Source organism: Macaca thibetana, chromosome 14 (genome assembly GCF_024542745.1).
Source record: "Macaca thibetana thibetana isolate TM-01 chromosome 14, ASM2454274v1, whole genome shotgun sequence".
NCBI classification, from domain to species: domain Eukaryota; kingdom Metazoa; phylum Chordata; class Mammalia; order Primates; family Cercopithecidae; genus Macaca; species Macaca thibetana.
The window spans coordinates 75,605,368-75,627,812 of NC_065591.1; the positions used below are offsets into that span (position 1 = coordinate 75,605,368).

Sequence of the window (22,445 nt, forward strand, 5' to 3'; positions counted from 1 at the left end):
CTTGCCTAGAACCAGTCAGTCAACAATAGCTCAACTTTGGGCTTTTGGGTATGTGCGTAGCTCAAGGTTTATATCATCTGCCTTGTAACCTCCATATCTTACCCATCCTTTGCCAATATTTTGTTCCCTCTTAAAAGTATGAAATAAGTATGGAAATGTTTCAATTTTGGTATAGCCCTAAGATACAAAATATGGGCTGAAGAAGCACTAAGGGGAAAATTCACATTTGGAGATGTGAAAACCATGAATATTATATTAGAAGACAGATGCATGCATGCCACCCATTTGCAGAGACTGCATTGTTGCTAAATATTGCTTCTCTTCAAAATTATGCATAATGAGAAAGTCAGGTAAACCAGGAAAACGTATGGATTTTTGGATGAATAGGAGACTAAGCAAATAACTATGCATAGAAAGCATAAATCACTCACCAACAAAATGTATAATCTACAATGTGTTTTCCAGGATAATGTGTGTTAAGGTATCTGTCGTATGCATACAAATTCAGCCTTCTTTTCTCTTTTTATGGGGCTTGGGAGTGTTTGACAAGGTAAATTATTCTTCCTGAGCACAAGTCCACCTGAGGATTAGTGAATGGGTGTGATTTTCAACCCAAACAACTTGTATTTAGCCGCCTTCTTTCTGACACCTAGAAGTTCCTGGCTAATGTTATTTATCAAATGCTGTGTGCAATAAAAACAAGTATTTCCCCAAAGAAAGTAAATTGTGCTGCAATTATTTATGTGTATGTGTATGTATATATGCTGTGTATAAAAATATAAATAATTTTGGTAATTATTGATGAGTAGATAATACCTTAGCACGTTTATGTCCCTTAAAGGAAGAAAAATCCAGGGATAGGTATATTTTCAAGAAGGCTCGGTGGATTTGGCTCTGGCTTCTGTCACCATTTAGCTTTGGAATTTTGTGCTTTAGTTCCTTCATTTATTAAACAAACAACAAATAAACAAATATTGTGCAAGAGGGACTCTGATATTCCATTTGGAGTTACGATTCTGTGATCCTATCTTGTTTTAAAATACCTATATACTGTAAAACATTTGATTCTGCAAAGAGCTATGAGCCTATTGTGCCTTTTCCCATGCAAAAGTGATTCTTTTGTTTACTCATTCATTCTAGAAACATTTACTTGTCATTTACTATGTTTGTTTATGATTTACAATAGGTTCTGTGCCATGTCCCACAGATTCAAAGATTATTTACACACAGCCTCTATTCTTGAGGAGCTCAGTATATATAAGATGACCTCTTAATTTACAGAATTTTATCTCAAAGGCCTAACTGTAGAAAGTCAAGCTTTCTATGCAAAGAACTCAATATGTACCCATAATTCCAGGTCCTGACGCTAATTGGTATTGTATTTTGGAGAAGTGGTTTATCTTTTGTATTAAGTCTCTGAGGTAGTGTAATAGAAGGGAAAGAGTGTGGGTTTTGTCCAGCAGACTCAGGTTTGGAATTTTGACTCTGCACATCTATGAAGTGATGATAGGAATATCTACTTCAAAATGGTTGCAGAGTTATATTGAGAACTGAATAAGGTGATGCAAATGAAAATCCACTCAATGAATGATAGCTTTTGCTTTTACTATGGGAAACTGAACAATACTTCTGCTTTGTTTAAGCACCCCTTTCAAATCAGCAAACCAATAAATTCAATTTTTTCTGGACTAAATTATTTGAAGACTCTTTTCTTAGTATAATCTACAGCTGTAACCTCTATCCAAGAGTCTGTATTAGGTTGAACCACACAAAGTTGACAATATTTAACTTGACCTACAAAAATGGCAATTCCATATGGTTCACCCTAATACCATTTTTAATACCACTAAGAGAAAATTTTGATTTCTACTTTTTAATGTAAATAGCATGTACAATTTCAATTTTTTTCTAGATGAGTATTTCCTCACTAAAAAGTATGTTTAGTGTGTACAATTCATGACATTTGCTGTTTTGATTAAGAAAAATAATGTTAAAATAAATCTTCCTGGTTCTTTTTTCCAAAATAGTTTTAGGAAGTTTAAATTTGAGTTAAATGTTGTGAAAATTTTAGCCTCAGGAAATGCGAAAAGGGACATTAAAGCCATATGTATTGTTGGCTATCAGGGAAAAGAGTAAATCTTTGACTATTCTAAAAGAACAACATTAAAGTTGTCAGCTAATGAGCTGAAAGTTGTTCTGTGATATATTACTGAGCAAAAGATTAGAGGAAACTAGTATAACAGAGAAAAAGGAAAGAGAGCCTCATTTTTTCCCCTGCTGTATATGTGGCAGAGACAGAGGACTGCGAGTTTGTAGAAGTGTGAGAGAAAAATGTGGGAGAAGTGTTTAAAGTGTTCAAAGGAAACTAAAATGAAGACAACTGCTGGGGTATAGGTTTTCAAAACAAGCTAGTTTCTACCTAGAACTTGTCATCAACACACTTTACTAGTAGCTTTTGAACTTCCATCTGTCTACTTGCCTGTGAACACTCTTCTTGGTAGCCACATGTCCTGCTGCCACCCTTGCCTTGGGAAGTTCAATTCAAATCCTACTTCTTCTATGAAATTCTCCCCAGTTACAGGGCATTTCTAGAGGAGCTGTTATTTCCTCTATCCTTAACACTAAAGCAAAATACTTCTATGTCTTCCAACTCTCCCATCCCAAGAGTTTTATAGATGGTTTGTGGTTGTGTTTAACAGTAATAGATGGGCTAAGAAATATATTTGTCCATCTGATATGGCCTCAAGACCATCTAGTCCACATTTATTGAACACCTACAATGTGCCAGGGGCTGTGTCATGTCATGTACCGAGATCAATAAAAATAAGACTTGGGTTTGACATTAAGAAGATCACAGCCTTATGTAGCCATCTTTGAGATGTATAAATGAATAATCCTATGAAGCACTCATGATGTTTCTGAAATTCTTTCCTCAGAAGGTTTACTGGGAATCCTATAATTCTACCATTTGAGATTCACTGTTTTGGACTCAAGCTTGGTAGATATACTATGAAACTCTCGATATAGTTAGTTGAAATAATGCTTTGCCTGTTTCCTAACATTCAACCTCAGTGTGAACTCCTTCATCTGATTTCTTTCATTGAAGGACAGACAAGTAAAAGCATGAGGACACTAGACCTCTAGGTACCATAGAGTGTGAGGAGGGACTAGAGTTGTGGGAAATGAACTTTAGGTCAGTTTTTATCTGGCAGGAGCTGCACAATGTTACAGAGTTGAGGAGATGGGATGATGACCAAAAGGCCAATGCCCATTCCTCTTAGAGCTGAGGCTCGTTCTTAGAGCCTTGAGCACTGGGACTGTTGTGGCACTGTCAAAGAAGGCACGACCACTTGCTGTGTGTCAGGCACCATGATGGTGCTCTACACCCCTTGGCACATTTAACCCCCATAACAATCCTTTGAAGCAGGAGTCATTGGCTCCATTTTATAAATGAGAAGACTCAGTTTGGGGAAGCTAAGTACTTGTCCAAAGTTTGCACATCTAGTTGATAGTAAAGCAGGGTTCAAGCCTCTTGCTGGTTCCAAAGCCATACTTTTCATCTTCTTAACCTTTGAGAAATAAAGGAATCCAGTCACCCTCAAAAGGCAGGTACTATTTCAAGGGAAATACTTTTGAATGCAAGCCCATTTGAGGACCAGCCTTGTGCCATATCAGATGAAGACAATTTGAAAGTGAGAACAAATTTCATTTCCAACATTTTCAAGAGCAGAAACAAAGATTCTTTATAGGATCCTTGTAGATTTAATAAAAAATTCCATCCTTTGCAGGAATGCTTTCTCCCAAGCCCTCTAAATGCCGGCAGATGGTCAGCTGGCTCCTGCTTGAGTAATGACAATGCAGTGACACAAGGCCTTTTCACTCTACCCATAGTGCTTAGCACAGTGAGCAGACACATTAGGTGCTCAGTAACATCAGAAAATGGAGACTGGGTAAGGTTGAGTGACATGTTCAAGATCAGTTAGGTGATATATGGTAGAAACAGTATTTGAAACTAAGCCTGTTATGAACTCTTGCTTTTAGATGATGCCTCTTTTGGTTCTAATAGCATTTTCTAGGGCAACACAAATAAGCCTACCTTCATTTCTGCAGAATGGTCTTACAAGTGCTTTATCAACAAAAACAACAGCAGCAGCAGCAACAAAAAAAATAATAGGGAACATTTATCAAGTCCTTCCATGTGCCAAATGTTATACTAAACACCACATGTGTTATCAATTTCTCCTCATAACAGCCCTATAAGTAGACACAGTCATCATTTTATTGATAAGAAAACTGAAACACAGAGAAGTTAAATAAATTGCTGAAATTCACAATAACAAACAACAGAGTCAGGATTCAGACTCACTTTTTTTCTTTACGTGTACTTTCATTTTTACATTGTAGAGAAAGTAACAACTTCTAAAAAGAGTATATAGATGAGTATACTATAAGCCCATCAGACCAAAAAATATTAGAATGTACTTAAAAGAATTAGGATTTCTGTATTACAATAAATACCAAGATCATACGTTCTTTTGGACCAAATGGTAACTGCATATACATACAAAGCAAGTACTGGCACACCAGAGGTATCAAAAACACCTTCTTTGATGCAGTCGCTTAGGAAGTGTAAGAAATAAGTATCATTCAGCATCTGGATGCTAATAATAAAAGAGATAGAGGCTAAATAAACAGGGCAGTCACTCTAGCCCCTTTCCTGTTTCCAATTTTTAGGGATTTAAGTTTATTCAAAAGGTTTATATATAATCCCATAACTACTATTTCTCTTCTTCAATAATTTCAGAATGACAGCTTTACACAACTTTAAAGCTTGAGCTTCTTCTGAATTCCCAAAGTGTTTGTAAAGTGCTCCTTTACAAATGGGCCGCCTCTTCAAGGGTCAGCTTTACCTGTGTAAGGTCTGCAAGACCATTCTCTCTTAGATACAAGGAACACTGAGGAATACTTCATTCATTCCACAGAGGCTCTTAATTATGTGGAAACTGAATGTACTCTCCTTGGATTCCCTAAAATACTTTCCGTTCAATCAGTTACAGATGGGCCAATGGCCCAAGAAGTATAACCTTTCATTTTCATAATTTCATAGGCACTGGCAATCACTTCTTTGTGGACATTTTCCCCCTTGCTCCAGATTTTGATTAATTCCTCTATCTGAGTTCAGATCCTTCAGAGGGATACCAGTAATGTTCACTGCACTCCACACAGGAACATTTGAGTCCCTATGCTCTCCAAAGATCCACCCATGGCAGCTTCCAGAGTGGATTCCAAGCATTTGCACAGTCAAGAAATGGAAATAGGCAGTGTCCAGATTATAGCCATTTCCAATAATATGGGTTTTGGAAAATGTACTCAACTTCCAAGCTACATAACTTAAGATATCCACTGGACTGGAAACTATCAGTTTGCAGCAGGACTATATTGGGTAATATTAGAAATCATTAATTTAAAGATGGCCACATTTAGACTGACCAAATTAAAGTGTTTCACCTTTTTCCTGGCATGCACCTGATGTGATAATCACTAGGTTGGAGTTTGCAGAGATGAGATAATCTTTGCTGGAAACACTATTTGGCAGTTTCAAGAAAAGACTGCCTTGTTTAAGATCCATTGTCTCACACCCTTCAATTCACCATTATCAACATCTACAAAGGCAAGTTAATCCCTCAAGTCTTTTAATAACAGGGTGATCGCATGGGCCATGCTAACTGATCCAGTTCTTATAATGGAGACCTTACTGTGGTTAATAACCTCCTCTGAAGCAAAATTCTCAATAAATTCATTCTGGATAGTTACCATCATGTAACCAGAGGTGGGAAGGTTGGTTAAGGGCCAGCTGACACTGTGACATGCGTTCTCTGTTGGTGACACAGATTCCTGGGGCCAAGAAAATTTATTCCCATAGTGCCTACGCTTTAGCTGGACTGCAAGACTCCTGCAGCCCACCTCAGGGATACACACACAAGAGGTGGATGGAGAAGAGAACGGAAGAAAGCGGCGGGCAAACTGCAGGTTGAGCTTGCTGGGGCAAGCAGAAAGAAGCTGCTTGAATGTTCAATGCCTTTCACTTTACTTCAGCTATTACAGCTACCAAGCAAGGCCATGCTCAGCTCCCTGCACACGGACCTCATGGGGGCCTCTGGAAAAGTGCTTCTGATGTCTGCTCACATTAAAGCAGTAAAAAGGCTTCTTCTTTAGCTCTGTGTGGATCCTGGAGAATACAAACATGTATTCTCTTCAATATCTGACATGGATAAGAGGCCAGCCCAGATCTCTGGAATTATTCATTTCCTATTTTTAGTAGATATGCCGTCAGACCCACTCTGGCTCCTGAGCCCATAGCTTATGCATTACTGTGTCTAATTCCCTCTCTTTCTCTCTCTTTCTTTGGGACATTTCAATTTCCCCTTCACCCTCTAATATATCATGTCCAGGAACCTTAATCCTAGTCTGTGGCTTCTTGATATCTTTATTAAAATGCAGCAACTAGAGTGGAACATATAGCTTAGATAGAGTCTAACCAGCGTGGACACAGAAGGATGTCTGCTTCCCACATTCCAGGACTACATTTCTGTAAATAGGCTCCAGCCTATTAGCCTATTGGCAGCATCATCAGATGGCTACCTAAAACCACAAGATCTTCTTTTAAGGCGCTGCTGCCATATGTCTCCATTCTAAACTGGTACAATTAATTTTGGAACCTGTATTTTCCCAGACTGTCTGCCTTAGCAGAGAATTTTGTATGCCTGGTAAATGCAAGTAGTTAATAAGTATTTATAGGGTTTATGTCAATATTTTGCTATCTTATGGCTACTTAGTAGCTTAATGCCTCTGAACCTAAGATTTTTTCATTGGAAAATGGGAAAACAGTATATTCTCTGGCAGTGCCATAGGAGGTTCATATGAGATAATGCATGCAATGTAAGGTGATGTTACTATCACAGATGATCTAGGTTTTAATTCTACACTAGAGAGGTAATTATAACTACTAAACCCATAATCACAGAAACCACAGCCTACAGGTCCTATAACTATCCCAAACATAAGATTATCTGCCCAGATTTCAATCAGAAAACATTTTACAATTCCTTAACCCAAAAGGATGTCCAACGTTTACTTTCATTGCCCTCTAGTGGTTGCTATACAAAAGATATAACTACATTTTGTTTGTTTTACATTTTGATTTTTGAGATGTCAGACACAATATCTTATAAATACTCTTCAAATTTTGTTAGGCTACACGCATTCCTGTGAGCTGGCAACCTTTAAATAATCAGCCTATAATAATCAGAGAGTGCCTAACATTGTGTCCTGTGCAATATAGGTATATACTGCCCATGCATTGTTGGTCATGCATTTATTTTACTAGATCTTTACTCAGAATCTACTGACTTAAAATACTAATCTAGCTTTATTCATTCATTATATATTTATGAGATACATTATATGTCAGGTACACAAGACAGACATTGTCCTGGCTTACAATGTAGTGAGGAAAATGGAGTATTAAACATGTCTTTAAAAATTAGCATGGTAAGTGCTGTCATAGGAAGAGTATGGGATACATGGAGCACATTAAGAGGGGTACCTAACTTGGAGGTGTTTCTGTTTGTCTTGGGAAGGTGGAGTGGGAATGGCGAGAGACGGCATTTAGAGAATATAACAATCTAAGATTTGAAGGATGAGTAGAAGAGTTATTTTGAAGAGGGTGGGGTGGGAAAAGTTTTCAGGAGAGGATACAATGTCAGATATAGTTACATGATGGAGAAAAGATTGACTTTTAGAGATATGGTTGGACAAATTAAGAGGAAGCTATATTGAGGAATTTAGACTTTATTTGGATGGTTAAATTATAACCAATGGACTCTGAAAAAAACATGAATGCATGTCTTCAATTTTAATTTCTGATTTTAAAACTTTTATTGTTTAAAGAGAAGTCTTAGGCTGGATAAGGTGGTTCACACCTGTGATCCCAGTGCTTTGGGAGGCTGAGGTGGGAGGATTGCTTGAGGCCAAGAGTTGAAGACCAGCCTGGGCAACATGGTGAGAATCTGTATTTTAAAAATATTTTAAAAATTGGCTGGGCATGGTGACGCATGTTCATAGCTATTTGGGAGGTTGATGTGAGAGGACTGTGTGAGCCCAGGAGCTCAAAGGTTTAGTGAGCTATGATTGTGATATTGCACAATCTAGCAACAGCAAAACCCTGTCTCTAATTAAAAAATAAATAAAATAAAGGGAAGTCTTTATTCATAACATATGTTTAGTCATAACTAATCATAAATTAATTGTTAAAAAACCCTTCGGTGCCTCCTTTTTATCACAGAAAGTTCTCTCAAACACATATATTCCTACCATATTGGAACTGGAAAGGCCTTTAAAGATCCTGAGTCTCTGTCTTTTCACTTTACAAAGGAGTGAGAGGATCAGGAGTTTGTTCAGGTTGCCCTGAGTAACTGAATTATTGCTCCTGGGAGCTGTTTGCTTTTCCTAGCCTAGCCGGGTGCTGAAACTCCTCATCCTGTTTATTCAGAGGCCCAATAGTCTCCTGCATCTGGTGTCTTGTTGGCCTGGGCTGTTGATAATTCTTGAACATCCCTGCTTTTCAAAACTTCTGCATTGGACTTCATGTTCTTCCTTTGTGGCCTGATGAAAAAATGGTGGCCTGATGAAAATCTTAGACTTGCAGTGAGGATCTGGGAAGGTCTTTCCATTACTAAGGAAAACACGAATCCTCCTCAGAATACCTGGTGAGGTTTTGCCTTTTCTATGGAACTCCCTTGCCTCACTGTACTTTTCTTATGGTCTAATTCAGGGTGGACCTGCTTATTTCTTCTCTTAGACTACAAGCATCCCAAGGACATGACACATGGCTTAGTCATCACTACATTCCACCTAGCAAGGTGACATAAACACGGAAGCCCCTGTCAAGTTTGTTGTAGACAGGGATGAGAGGATAAATGAATAAATAGAGGAATGGAGTGGAATATCTTACTTCCTAACAGGAGGTTTAAATCTATGTTAGTAAGGGAATGAAAGATATATTATTTTTCCTTCAGGGAAAAGATGATGAGCCACCCAAGGTGAAAAGAGAGTCTCTGACAAGTAAGCAAAAATTAAGGTTGCACTCTTTGTCATAAGAAATGACCATGAATATGAAGGTAAAAAGACATTAGAGAAGAAAAGTCAGGAAAAGGGGAAAGAGAAATTTGGGTAGCATAAGAGAGTGCCCGAAGGACTTTAAAACTAGAGATACCTGATGTCCACTTTTAGGTTTTTACATGTTTATGCAAATCCACTGCCATCTTTTTGAAGCATAAGTCCTGTCTGCTACACACAAAGGAGATGCTAAGGAACACTTGCTTGCCTTTATGTTAGATACAGAAACAGTGGGATGTTCTCTGATGTTCTCAATTCTAGAGTCTACTGACTCAGGCCCATGCGTGCCTGATGATAATCATGAGCCCCATCAACAAAGAGAGTACCCGCTCAGCATGGAGGCAGACCGCCCGCCAAATGAAAGAAAAATGTAGGCCAGGTGTGGTGGCTGAACCTGTAATCCCAGCACTTTGGGAGGCCGGGGCAGGTGGATCACCTGAGGTCAGGAGTTCGAGACCAGCCTGACCAACATAGTGAACCCCCATCTCTACTAAAAATACAAAAACTAGCCAGGCATAGTGGTACATGCCTGTAATGCCAGCTACTTGGGAGGCTGAGGCAGGAGAATCACTTGAACCTGGGAGGCTGAGGTTGCAGTGATCTAAAATCATGCCATTGCACTCCAGCCTGGGAGACAGAGCAAGACTCTGTCTCAAAAAGAAAAAAAGAAAAAGAAAAGAAAATGTAGTCTTCATTCTTCTGAATTCTATCATAAATCTGGGAGTAGAATAATAAAAGTACATGAAAAACTACCCATAGCTTAGTATAGTTTATGTTGCACACAAAACCCGAGAGATATAGGCAATAAATGTTTCTGGAATTTGTTTTATAGCAGCATTGGTCCATCAGAAAAGTTTCCCTCCAGGATAGGTTCTGAACATAGACAAATGATAAGAAATGAAATTATAAGGAAGATTAACTATTGGCCTTTTGCTGACCCCTCTATTTCTCTCTTTCAAGCAAGAGAATTATAGGTCAGTGCAACGTTCAAGAAGGAGTAACATTTCTCATTTTGAGCTTTCTCAAGAAATCTTGGCTCTTAGAGCTCCTGGCTGATTCCTAGTGGTTTCTTATGTTTAAAAGTAGAACCCTCACCAAAAAAAAAAAAAAAAAAAAAAAATCAACAAAACCACAAATGTTACTTTCAGGTTTGAATTCAACTTAAATTCATTGAGTTATATTTTAAAAAGCTATCATTATGATAACCAGTTTTAATACTGTGATCAAATACAATCACTAGTACGAAAACTTGGCAAAATGTCACATTCCACTAGTGTCTCCAGTTCAATGCAAAATCTTTTACTGCCATCTTGTGGATTTTTAGGAAATAATCCCAGTCACTATGTGTTATCTATTGTCTTATGGGAATAATAGATTCATAGGCCACAGTTTATGGAAATAACTGAAAAAATGTATAAGCAGCTAAATGGTCAGGTTTCCATTTAACATTATCACTTTGTATTCTCTACTAAGGATCTCTGAGGCTTGGTTTCTTCATAAAAAGTTGCTATTATAACAATACCATCCCCTGCCTGTCTCAAGGTTGCTGTAAGAATAAAAATTTTAAATGGCTCCATAAATCAAAAGTACTATTCAGAAACAGCCAATTATTATCATTGCTATCAGTTACACTATTAGAATGATAATACCTAAGCATTTTATATGTAACATTTTATATGTAAACTATAGTTCAGGTCAAAAAGTCCAGACCTTGTTACCTGCTTTCAGACAGATTTGTCTCATTTTTTATGGCTTTCAGGGCAAGACAGTGGATGTTTCAAATGGATGGAAAGATTCCCTGGAGATATTTCTTCCTGGGGCAGAAAATAATGTGGGCCTGACAACTGAGGAAGGGAATATTTTCTTTTTTACTGATTCACTGTTAAGCAACTGAGCCCTGACATTTCAAAAGCACAGCAAATATGTAGTATAGGAACAGCTTTTTCCAGTGAAAAATGCTACCCCTGGGATCCTATCTACTGATCCACATTTAGTTATTCTCTGGTAAGTTATTCATCCACGATTTCTCTCTTCCAACCAACCGACACTTAAACTGGAAAACAAGGCAATAAGTTGGCTCATAGATGTCACAGACAACTTAAAAAAGAATCATCTGAGAATTTCAGGGAAAGAACTTAGAACAAAATCTCCAAAAGCTTTCCTTTCCCCTTAGCGAAGACTTCTTGAAGTTCGTTCATGCTCCAATTTATTCATCACCTATGAACACCTCTGTGTGCCTAGCACTGGGTTAGGTTCTGGGATGCAATGATGATCCAGACATAACGTTTATCCTTACTGACCTCCATACTAGCTGGGAAGTTCACATCTCATGACTTATGATATCTGCTGCTTCAAGCTCTGCAGGTGTTCAGAACCTGAGCAGAAGTTAGGAGGCAGAGAAAGGAACAACACTGCCCTTGGGAATTTGGGGTGGTAGAAAGAGAGAAGCAGCTCATGTAGGAACAATTTGCTGTTATAGGACACTCATCAACTCTCCACATATGTCAGTTGTTGACAGCAGTCATTGCATGCAGTGGAGTGAATGGTGTCAGGAGTGGTGATGGTGATGATGAAGAATTTAAGATGATATTTGGAATTAAGAACTTCTTATGGATTTTAAATAATGTCAGCCTGCGAAGAATAAGTCAAAGTAGTTGTTTCTTTTTATCAATCTGCCATGCATTACGACCACGTTCATATCTTATGTCTCCACTAAGCTATCAGTCCCTGAAGGTGAGATCAATGTCTGATTTACCTCTCTATTTCCTATAGGCATAGAATAATATTTGACAGACATGCTTTCATTATTGAACACTTATAAAGTGCCAGGTACTTTTCTCAAAACTCTTGGAATACAGCAATAAACAAAATAAATCAATAAGAGATATTCAATAAATCAAATAATTAACAAATGAGTCACAGCCATACAAAGTGTTTTCCACTTCTTCCACTTCATATACATTTATACGAATTGCTAAATAAATCACCAATTTCCTTCTCTCTACTGAATCATTTCCATCAACATATAAACACTGTTAAAAAAAACAAACTCTACCCTCTAGTTCCCATTCTACTGCTTTCCTCTCTAGAGCAAACTCAAAGGAGATAACTGTACTTGTCATTAAAAGAGGGAATTTAACTGGAAAGGCAGCAGGAACTTGTGGAAAGATATTAAGCGGAGGAGTAACATGATCGAAGTTGATAGAATCTATGGAATTTGTGTAAAAGATGAAAAAAATACTGACTTTGAAGTTGGGCAGACCTAGAGTCCAGTCCTGTTACTACAATCTGGTCTTAACCAAATTATTTAACATCTCAGAGTCTCAGAACTTTGACCTGCAAGATAATAGTAAACAAACTATGTGAAGTTCTTACTAGGTAGGAAGTGCACAATATGTCTCTCATCCTTTCTGTCATCAATTCCTCTCCTTTTATTCTCTTAGGCCTAGGCTCCTCCCATTAGAGGCTTCTCTCTGAAATAATTTCTATTGTTTAAGAAGCACTTATGATCCTTAAGATCCTAGACCTAAAACATTCCTCAAATAGAGCTCAGTGAGCCAAATAATCACTAATGATCATTTATCATTTATCTACCCGGTGTTTAGATATGCTTCTTATTTGGAGACAATTCAAGACAGGAAGGAGGCACAGCCTTACCCCCATTAGAGAAGCTGGAGGGGGCAGCTATTCCCTTTTCCCGCCCCTCGGCAGCTACAACAGGGCAGGTCAAGCAGATGTTCCAGTTGAGAATTTAGCATCCCCACACTAACATGTAAGGTACATGGAGAAATAGAGACTCTTCTCAGCAGTGTGGTTTGGCCATAAGTGGCCAGTGGTGACAGCCCAGCATCCTTAGTAGGTTGCTTTTTAGGAGGATTTCCTCCCTGGCCTCTAAGCCTGGTTCCTCAGGCTTCCTGTTATCTAGACTATCTGTTATTTCTCCAATAAATTATTTTTTCATGTAAGTTACCCAGAGCTGATGTCTGTTGTCCGGAGTCAAGACCTCCAGGAGATAATTTCACCAGCCAAGTTCCCATCAGGCACATTCCTAGAGTAGTTAGTGTTACAGATAAGGAAGCTTCTCAGGAAAGAAGGAAGCCTATTCCTAGAGTCAAACAGGCTTTGAGTTATAAAACTGTTGAACCCTTCAGTTTCTTCTTGAATAAAACAGCAGCATGATCATTTTCCTACCTTTCCTGAAGGGACCCTTTGAGGATCAAATGAGATAATCACAGTGCGGGACTTTATACATATATATGGTAATGCAAATCTAAGGGTTATTAGAGATTAGCTAATAAAATAGGTTATTCTGAGGCCAAAATGAACTAGACTAAACATCTGTCCACTTTTTGACTCAAAAGAGATTTCAAGTTTTAAAGGAGTGATGATCAAGTCGATGATCACTCCTCCTTTAAAACCTGAGCTCTCTGCATGATTTCCCCTTTATTTGTGATCAGCTATTATACCACATTTTAAATGTTTACATAGAGAAGACATTGGAACTGATGTTAATCCATCCTTTGAAATTTGTATAGGAAGTCCTCGCTACCTAAATATCTATTTGGAAGAAGAGAATCTGTCACAAACATATTTGAAACGATCATCAATTATTTAGCATTTAATATGTAATAAAATATTTAATTAACATTTTTCTGATCTATGGGAATTCCTTTTAGTCAATTAGAAAATGATCTGTCCGAATTGGAAATACATTCCATTGACCAGAAAGCTAAAAGCTTTAATTTATTCTGAATCTTCAGGACAGAAGGGATTAATTGGCCAGAATTCCAGATGAATACAACTGAGAGGGGCCCTAGGATTCCTAACTGCCTTCAGAGAGGTGGGCAAAAATGAGTCATTCATTCATTCATTAAACATTTGCTCAGTAGCTAGGTTCTAAGTTAATCAACAAAGGTGAAGAGATGAATAAAACACAGTTTCGTCCTCAAGGGAACCTTCTAAGGATCTGAACATTGCTTCTAAGTACCTTAATCTTACAGCCTTCGTATACAATGGCTTCCTGTGGTGACTCATATGTCTCCTTTTAAATGCTCTTTTTTTAGGCATTTAAGCTTTCTTCATTAACTAGACTTTGAGTATGGACTGCCTCAGACATAAGCAAACTGCCGAATTCAATTCTCTTGTGAAGGCCTACATCGCAGAAAGAGCATAGCTTTGAAATCAGAAGCAACAGTGTTCCAAATACCACCATCATTACTGATTATCTGTGTGATCTTGGACAAATTATTTAATTTCTCTGAGCCCTCAATCCAACAAGGTTGTTGGGACAATTCAGTGAAATAGTGCTGTATCCAGCAAAATGCTTGGTGCTGAGCATATATTCAATACATGTTAGGCATTTTATCTCTAATTACTGGTTTTAGTTTCTTGGGGCCCTCTTTGTAGGGAAGTTTCCCCTCCAGAATCCTTCTTACTTTCCCATCCTGAGCTAAGGATGGTCTCTTCTTTATGCTCATGTGGTCCCTGGAAGTTACCATTAGCATTTCCATGTTATACTGGAAATAACCTATTTATTTGTCTGTCTCCCTTCATGAGGCTACATATTCACTGAGGAGACAATGGTTTTTTCACGTTGTATCCTTAGTGTCTAGTAGCTTTTGGTACTTTGTGAATGTCTCTGAGCTCTGCAAACAAGATTTTAAGGTGAAAATATTACTTCTGTCAAATAAAATACAAGAGGTTTTCTGGAGATTATGACAGAATTTTCAAAAAATATGTTTCACTTGATAGTAATTTATATCCAAAGACTAAAAAAGTTATTTTGCTAAATAATGTTAAAAAAACTCTTCATGGTCCGAGTGTGGTGGCTCACCCCTGTAATTCCAGCACTTTGGGAGGCCGAGGCGGGCGGATCACGAGGTCAGGAGATAGAGACCAACCTGGTTAACACGGTGAAACCCCGTCTCTACTAAAAATAGAAAAAATTGGCCATGAGGGGTGGCGGGCACCTGTAGTCCCAGCTACTCGGGAGGCTGAGGCAGGAGAATGGCGTGAACCCAGGAGGCAGAGCTTGCAGTGAGCCGAGATTACGCCACTGCACTCCAGCCTGGGCGACAGAGCAAGACTCCGTCTCAGAAAAACAAACAAAAACAAACCAAAACCAAAAAACCAACCAACCAACCAACCAACCAACCAACCAACAAACAAAAAAAACCACACTTTATCAGCATTTAAAAAATTTGCTGCAGGACTTCTCAGATCTTTCATTGAATTATGAACCTTTTTAATGGAGCATTTCACACATCTGCTATTATACAGAGTTTTGGAAGTACCACTGTGAGAAAAGCTGGTGTTTTACTGGTGCACTGAGTTAAGTTTCAGAGTTTTGAAAGCTGCTTACAGTTAAATCCTTTGAGCAGTCATCTTGTGAGTTAGGTGTTACAAGTCTGATGTTAAGTACATGGTTCCTAAGGTACTATTTTCACTGCACCTTGCTAAGTTGTGACATATAGTGTGTTTATGACACATTGAATAAGCAGGACTTAAGGAATGTAACTGGAAAGCAGCAATGTTAATTTTGTTTCCCTACACAGTTTACTGAGTGCCCACAAATTTTATTTGTTTTTCTTTAAAAAGAAAATACATATATATATATTTTTGAGACAGAGTTTTGCTCTTGTTGCCCAGGTTGGAGTGTAATGGCACGATTTCAGCTCACCGCAAACTCCGTCTCCCGGGTTCAAGTGATTCTCCCGCCTCAGCCTCCCGAGTAGCTGGGGTTACAGGTGTGTGCCACCACCTCTGGCTAATTTTGTATTTTTAGTAGAGACAGGGTTTCTCCATGTTGGTCAGGCTGGTCTCAAACTCCCGACCTCAGGTGATCTGCCCACCTCGGCTTCCCAGAATGCTGAGATTACAGGCATGAGCCACAGTGCGCGGCCTATTTACTGATTTTCTTTAACATATATTACACAGCCGGATTCTATGTCAGACAATGGGGATGCTGTTTAAGTGACACTTGGGGCAATTCATGAGTTCTCTGGTCCCTTTTAGATAATGGAGGGTTTTTCCTTGTCTACTCCAAGTTCCTTTTGAGAGGAAATTCAGCGAACAGGTTGGAGGTAGGAGGAAGCTCAGCACAGAGGGGACAGGGCTACTGCTCCATCCCCACTCAGTGATATGGCTCTTTCTTTCGGTACAACAGTGAAACACACTTGTGTGTGGCTTGTTAGTAAATAACTGCTGTCCTGAGCTCTCCTGAGTGACCCACAACTCTGGCTCCCTAGAAGTCCCCACTGCCCTGCTGTCCGGCATCTGTGGCACTATGGCCATTCATTGTGTGGACTGGTGCCAGGGTTATGCCAAGGTGTGAAAATTTTGAATAGCATCCCTGACCATAGGTAAAGAAAAATCCAGGGTGGCTGAGGCATCAGTGAGAGTAGGGGAAGTATTGTGGATGGGGCAGGCTGTCCAGGCAGGCAGGGGCCAGACTCTGCAAAACTTTATGGGCTATGTTAAAAATTTTAGGCTTTAAGAACAGTGGGACACCACTGAAAGGCTTTAAAGAGAGCAGGAAAAGGATATGATTAGATATGCTTTTTGTCCTGTTCGCTCTTTCCACAGGCTAGAAGTCTGTACGTGATGGGTGATGTTTACATGCAATAGGCAATCATCAGGAATAAAGGACTCTGCCCATAGTCAGGCCCTGCTGAATCCCCACGCTCGGGCGGCTGGGCCAGGAGTCAGCCTGGGTAGTGGGGCTCTGAAGCCAAGGCTGAGTAAGAGTAACTCCCCTGGAGCCTCTTCACAGGCCACTTCTGTTTTCATTTGAGGTGGTCTTGTGATCAGGGGAGCAGTGGGTTCTCAGTTGTGCAAGAAGAAAGATCCGGTAAGGTAGGGAGAAGTCTAAATGGGCTCCACAATTAAGAGAGGCAAAAGCCGGAAATGACTGAAGAGTCAACGGGTCTAGAGGCAGTGGGTTAGAAAGAGCGAGCAAATGCCTGGAACAAGCATGCTGGTGTGGAGAGGTAACTTCTACATGGTTTCTGGACCAGAACTCTAAATTTAACTGGTCAGATTTAGGGCAATAAGTTTTTACCTCCTCAAAAACAGCATCAACTCCACTTAGTTGGATTTCACTTCAAAGTTTAACAGAATGTCGTGGCTGACACAGTACCTTGAAAATTCTGAAACCTTACTGATACTTGTTCCTGAGGGGAGGGTAGTGGTTTTGTTGGAGTTTGGGCGACTCCAAGTTTTGAAGACGAGCGAAGAGAAGCTGAAGGTGTTGCTTAGGTGAAAGGTTTTATAAGGTTTCTGATTTACGCTGTTTCACCTTTGAGGACAAGGTGAAATAATAGCACTGAGTTGTGGAGAGGAGACTTGTCCCTAACATTGCATAGGCCCTAGATCCTTTTTAGTATTTCAGAGAGTGCTTGTTTCAGGAACGCACAGAGGGAGACAGAGTTTCTTAGGCAGAAAACATCAGTACTGAAAACTAGGAAAGCAAGTTTCCTCCATGGGACTGGGAGCCAGAGCCAGAGAGGAAGGGCATGGCAGGTATGGCATGGTGACTTGAAGGGATGAGGTTTGTAGGTTCATATGAGGACCACTTCAGGAAATCGAAGAAATAATTTGGGACATCTTTACTGGGGATGGCGTGGGGGAGGGGGAAGCCACAACACCAGAACAGATTTAGAAATGTTATTTGAGGTGACAATATAAGGTGACCTTATCAGTACCCAAAGATGGTGAATAGTGTGTGTAGTGCTCATATTCCATTTAATTAAACTTGAAAATACAGTCCTGGCAAATCAAGTCCTTTCCCTCTGCACATTTCTAAGCGTGAAGATAACCTGAACAATTTTGAAATACCCATGTGAGCTGTGATTCATTTTTACTCTTTCTAAATCAACAATGCAATTTAAATTCTAATTTGGAAATTCAGTTACCTATTATACCTTCACTTCAACAGCTGCAGCATTTCACTTCTGGCAACACATATTCCTAATCATGTATCTTGAAACACAGTTTGTTAAATACTTAAAGTCCATCAAGAATGAGCTTTGGAGTTAGCAAGTCAGCTGGGGTGATCATTTTTGGATGCCTGAGGAATGAATAAACTAAAATTGCTTGGAGAGACAGGAAATAATCTCCTTCCAGGGGGTATTGCTTCTCTGTGCTCTGTTCCACATTTTTTCCTAAAAAATCACTGAAACAAATAATAAGGGAAGCATTTCTATATTTTTTCTGCAGAAAGAATGCCTGAGGAGGCGACTACACTAGTTAATGTGACTGCCTGCTGAATGCCCTAAATTCTCCTCCATGAATACATCAAGAATATGGTTCAATTACTGAATTCCATTCTGCAACAAATCCCTGAGAAATAGAATACATAAAAGAGAAATTAGAAAAGATCACTTATAATACATGTATAGGTTGTAGCCCAAGGTGACGATCTCTTTGTCTTTGAGCATCTTCAATAATTTAATTTTGGAATTCTGGTGGAGATAAGCAGTAGGCCTGGAAAAAATTCCCTACAATGGAGCTTCAGGATCCTCCATCTTCAGGTTGCTAAGTAATGTGTTTTGACAATGCATGAACACTAGATGGCACCCATAACCTTAAAACATAGTAACAGGCCACTTCCCTTTGCTGTACAGGCAAGAATGTAGGAAACAGTCAATTACGGGAATTACAAAAATTAGCCGGGCGCAGTGGCGGGAGCCTGTAATCTCACCTACTCAGGAGGCTGAGGCAGGAGAATCGCTTGAACCCAGGAGGTGGAGGTTGCAGTGAGCCAAGATCGCACTACTGCACTCCAGCCTGTGCAACACAATCAGACTCCGTCGCAAATAATAATAACAAATCTACTCAAGCATTTCCCGCTACTGGTGTCCTGTAAGATACTCCTTATGTAAGGGTTTTGTGGTCAAAATGTTTGTGAAAACCACAGATTTCATCTGCTCTAGGAGATTTCCAATGGACACAGGTAAACATGGTTTTTAGAAGTTCTTCATTGAAGAAGTCTGTACAAAGGAACCTATTACAGTAGCAACCTATTACAATCCTGCTGTTTCAGTGTTCTGTGAAACACGCTTTGGGAAATGCCAATCTAGTTCAATCCCTGTCCCAAAGAAGGAACAGCCCAAACGATCCAAAAGAGGCCTTCCTTATACATGGGTATCTGAACCTTTTTAAAAAACAACAGATACAGTCTTAAAGCAGAGTTGTTAATAGTAATAGCAACATTTATTGAATACATATACTATGACATGCTGTATTTTAAGTGTTACTGTCTCTTCTCTTTCTTCAGTGTGTGTGTGTATATGTGTGTATGTATATGTGTTTATATACATATACATACATATACAATACCTGGCACATAGTACACCATTAATAACTAAATTACCTAGGAAGATCCTATAGTCTGTGTGTGAGAGTAGGAATGGACATTCTGCCCCTGATGAGAAAGGTAATTGTCTATTATGCAAGTCTCTTACCTATGAAGAACAATTGAGACCAAAGACATATCCCCCAGATCCCTTCCCTGGGGATTCTACTTCCTTTCTCTGAAATTGCTACATTGTTGTTAACATGACTTATTTGCAAATTAATTTTACATGACCTATTAATATGTATTGAATTTTATTTAGGTTTTTTTTTTTTTTTTTTTTTTTTTTTTTTTTTGACAGAGTCTCACTCTATCACCCAGGCTGGAGGGCAGTGGTGCAATCTTGGCTCACTGAAGCCTTTGCCTCCTGGGTTCAACCAATTCTCCTGCCTCAGCCTCCCAAGTAGCTGGGACTACAGGTGTGCACCACCACACCTGGGTAATTTTTTAATTTTTACTAAAGACAGGGTTTCACCATGCTGGCCAGGCTGGTCTTGAACTCCTGACCTCAGGTGATCTGCCTGCCTCAGCATCACAAAGTGCTGGGATTATAGGCATGAGCCACCATGCCCAGCCAGCTCCAGATTGTTATTTAGAGTTTTTGCTTTGTATTTTCCAGGAAGGTAGCTTGCCCCTGTATGTCCAGTGTAAGTTATAGATGAAAATATTTTATCTTCCATATTCCATTATTAGTAATTCTTTTGTGCCATTTTGCTTTCCACAATGTAATGCTTGAGCTTCTCAAGACTGTTTATTCTTTTCTCTCAATGTTAAGCAATGAAATTCCAATAGTGAAGCTTGAAACTAGCCATTTTCTAGCTCGCTATAGGTGAAATACATTTTGATATACTAAGGAGAAATGTTCTCTCTTCTTTCTCAACTGAAAAAAGCAGATATTTTCCTCATTAAATGTATTTGCAAATGTTATACATAAAAACGGATATGCTATGTGAACTTCAAAGATTGTTGTTATGTCCTGTGAATTATAATATCAAAGAAGACTATAATTCTGATTGGCTGCCTTATTTACTATGTGGTCCTGGTAATAATATTTAAATGGATAAATCTATTTTTGAAGCAGAAATACTTGGGAGTTTTCTTTGTCAAGCCATAGAGTATTACTAGCTCATTTTTTTCTCTCACATGTATGGAGGTTAAAACAAATAAAGCCTGTGGCTTGGTGGATTTTTTTTATTTAAACAGAGTTAGAGAGTCTAATGTCATCCCTGTGGCTCAATTTCTTTATCCTTAAAGTGAACATAATAAGGCATAGTGTTGTTAGAAGACTAAATTATTTATGATAGTGACTGACTCAAAAGTACCATGTAAGTATTAGTTCTTTATTGTTTTATGTGTTCCTGAATGTAATGTGTACACAGTGTGGTGTGCACTAGGAAGATGTGCCATAGAGACTGTTGACAAAATTTTGAAAAGAGACTGTGCCGAGAGGAGAGAGAACACTGACTTTGAGTTCAGCTTTATAGTCAGTAGCTGGAGACATAGACAGATCATTTAATATCTCCGAATCTCTTTTCTCCTGATTTGTAAAATGGCAATAATAATAACAACCTATCCTGCCACTTAGAATGCCTTAGAGGATCTCTAGAATTAATGCATGTGACAGTGCTTTGCGTCTGGGAACATTTAACGATGATATGAATGCTGATTGTAATGAAATGACAAAGTGGTACCCCAGTATAGAGAATGTAAGCCAGGATGATGAAGATACGTTAGTATGCTTTAGGTAGAATTTTAGAGTCAATCTTTCAGGCTATAGTGACTTCTTAATGTGCCACCATATTTATTCAACACTTTTTCGTTCAATAAACACTTTTTTTTTTTTGAGAGACTGCTATGTGCCAGGCATTGTGCTAAATATTAAGGATATAAAATCATATAAGATAGAGAATTTGCTTTGAGAGACCTTACTACCTAGTACAGAAAGACAGACATGTAAACATACATGGACAATAAGGTTTGATAGCTGCCAGTTATATCTTATATATCATGAAAGTATTGAAGTAGGTAAGGGAAGTAGTTTAAGGAATGATGCTCAGTTCTTGGATGGCAGAACAAGGTCCTAATGAGGGACCTTACACTGTCTCTCCCATACTCAACATCCTTCCACAGAACTGCAAGCTGATGAGTGGGCAGAGGCCTTCATATGTGAGAGGACCTCAGTGACACATATGACAAGGCCATTCATGCCATTCATGCAAACTGCCGGACACCTTACTAAAGTCAACAGATGTATGATGTTATTTAGGTAAAGTGTGTGTGTGTGTGTTTGTGTGTTTTTGTGTTTGTGTGTGTGTGAGAGAGAGAGAGAGAGGGAGATTTTCCCATTTTTTGAAGAGTTGGAATGGTGGCTAACAAATATAAGGTCAATTATAAGATTCTATTTATAAATCACAGCCATAAAACAAAAACAAATTTTTCTAAATGCACAATGAAAACCACAAACTAAGTGCTTTGTTTAGTTATGAACTATGAACCATAATATCAGCCACAAGTACTGGCTCCTTATGTAACTCTCCATTATTATTTTCATGATTAGTAAAATTAAAATATAGGCAGGAACACTCACAATGGATTTACCCTATCATACTAAGGAGGAAGCTTGACATAGTAGAAGGAGACAGTCAATAAATATTTGAATAAATTAAAGCAAATAGAGAAAGAAAGGAAGAGGAAGGGAAAATTAGAAGGAAGGGAGAAAGTGGCAATGGAATGGAAGAATGAAAAGAGGGAGGGAAGGGATATAGTATGTGTAATGGGCATTAAAATGGAATATTTAAATCCCAGCTCTGACTCTCTGTAGTTAGGTAAACTTTGACTAGCTTGAAGTTTATCTTCATTTGAACACGGGGCAGTACCTTTCAGAGTGATTGTGAGAGGAATAAATAATAGTTAT

The 22,445-nt window shown here is 38.7% G+C and overlaps 2 protein-coding genes and 1 pseudogene across 26 annotated transcripts in view; all 3 read right to left on the minus strand.

Annotated features, from left to right (window-relative positions):
* The window catches only part of CCDC90B (coiled-coil domain containing 90B), a 695,243-nt gene that overhangs the window by 551,506 nt on the left and 121,292 nt on the right, over window positions 1–22,445 (minus strand). The gene's annotated exons all lie outside the window — the stretch shown is intronic.
* Window positions 1–22,445, minus strand: part of DLG2 (discs large MAGUK scaffold protein 2) — a 2,230,265-nt gene that overhangs the window by 355,638 nt on the left and 1,852,182 nt on the right. The gene's annotated exons all lie outside the window — the stretch shown is intronic.
* Window positions 1,943–7,205, minus strand: LOC126934919 (L-lactate dehydrogenase A-like 6B; annotated as a pseudogene).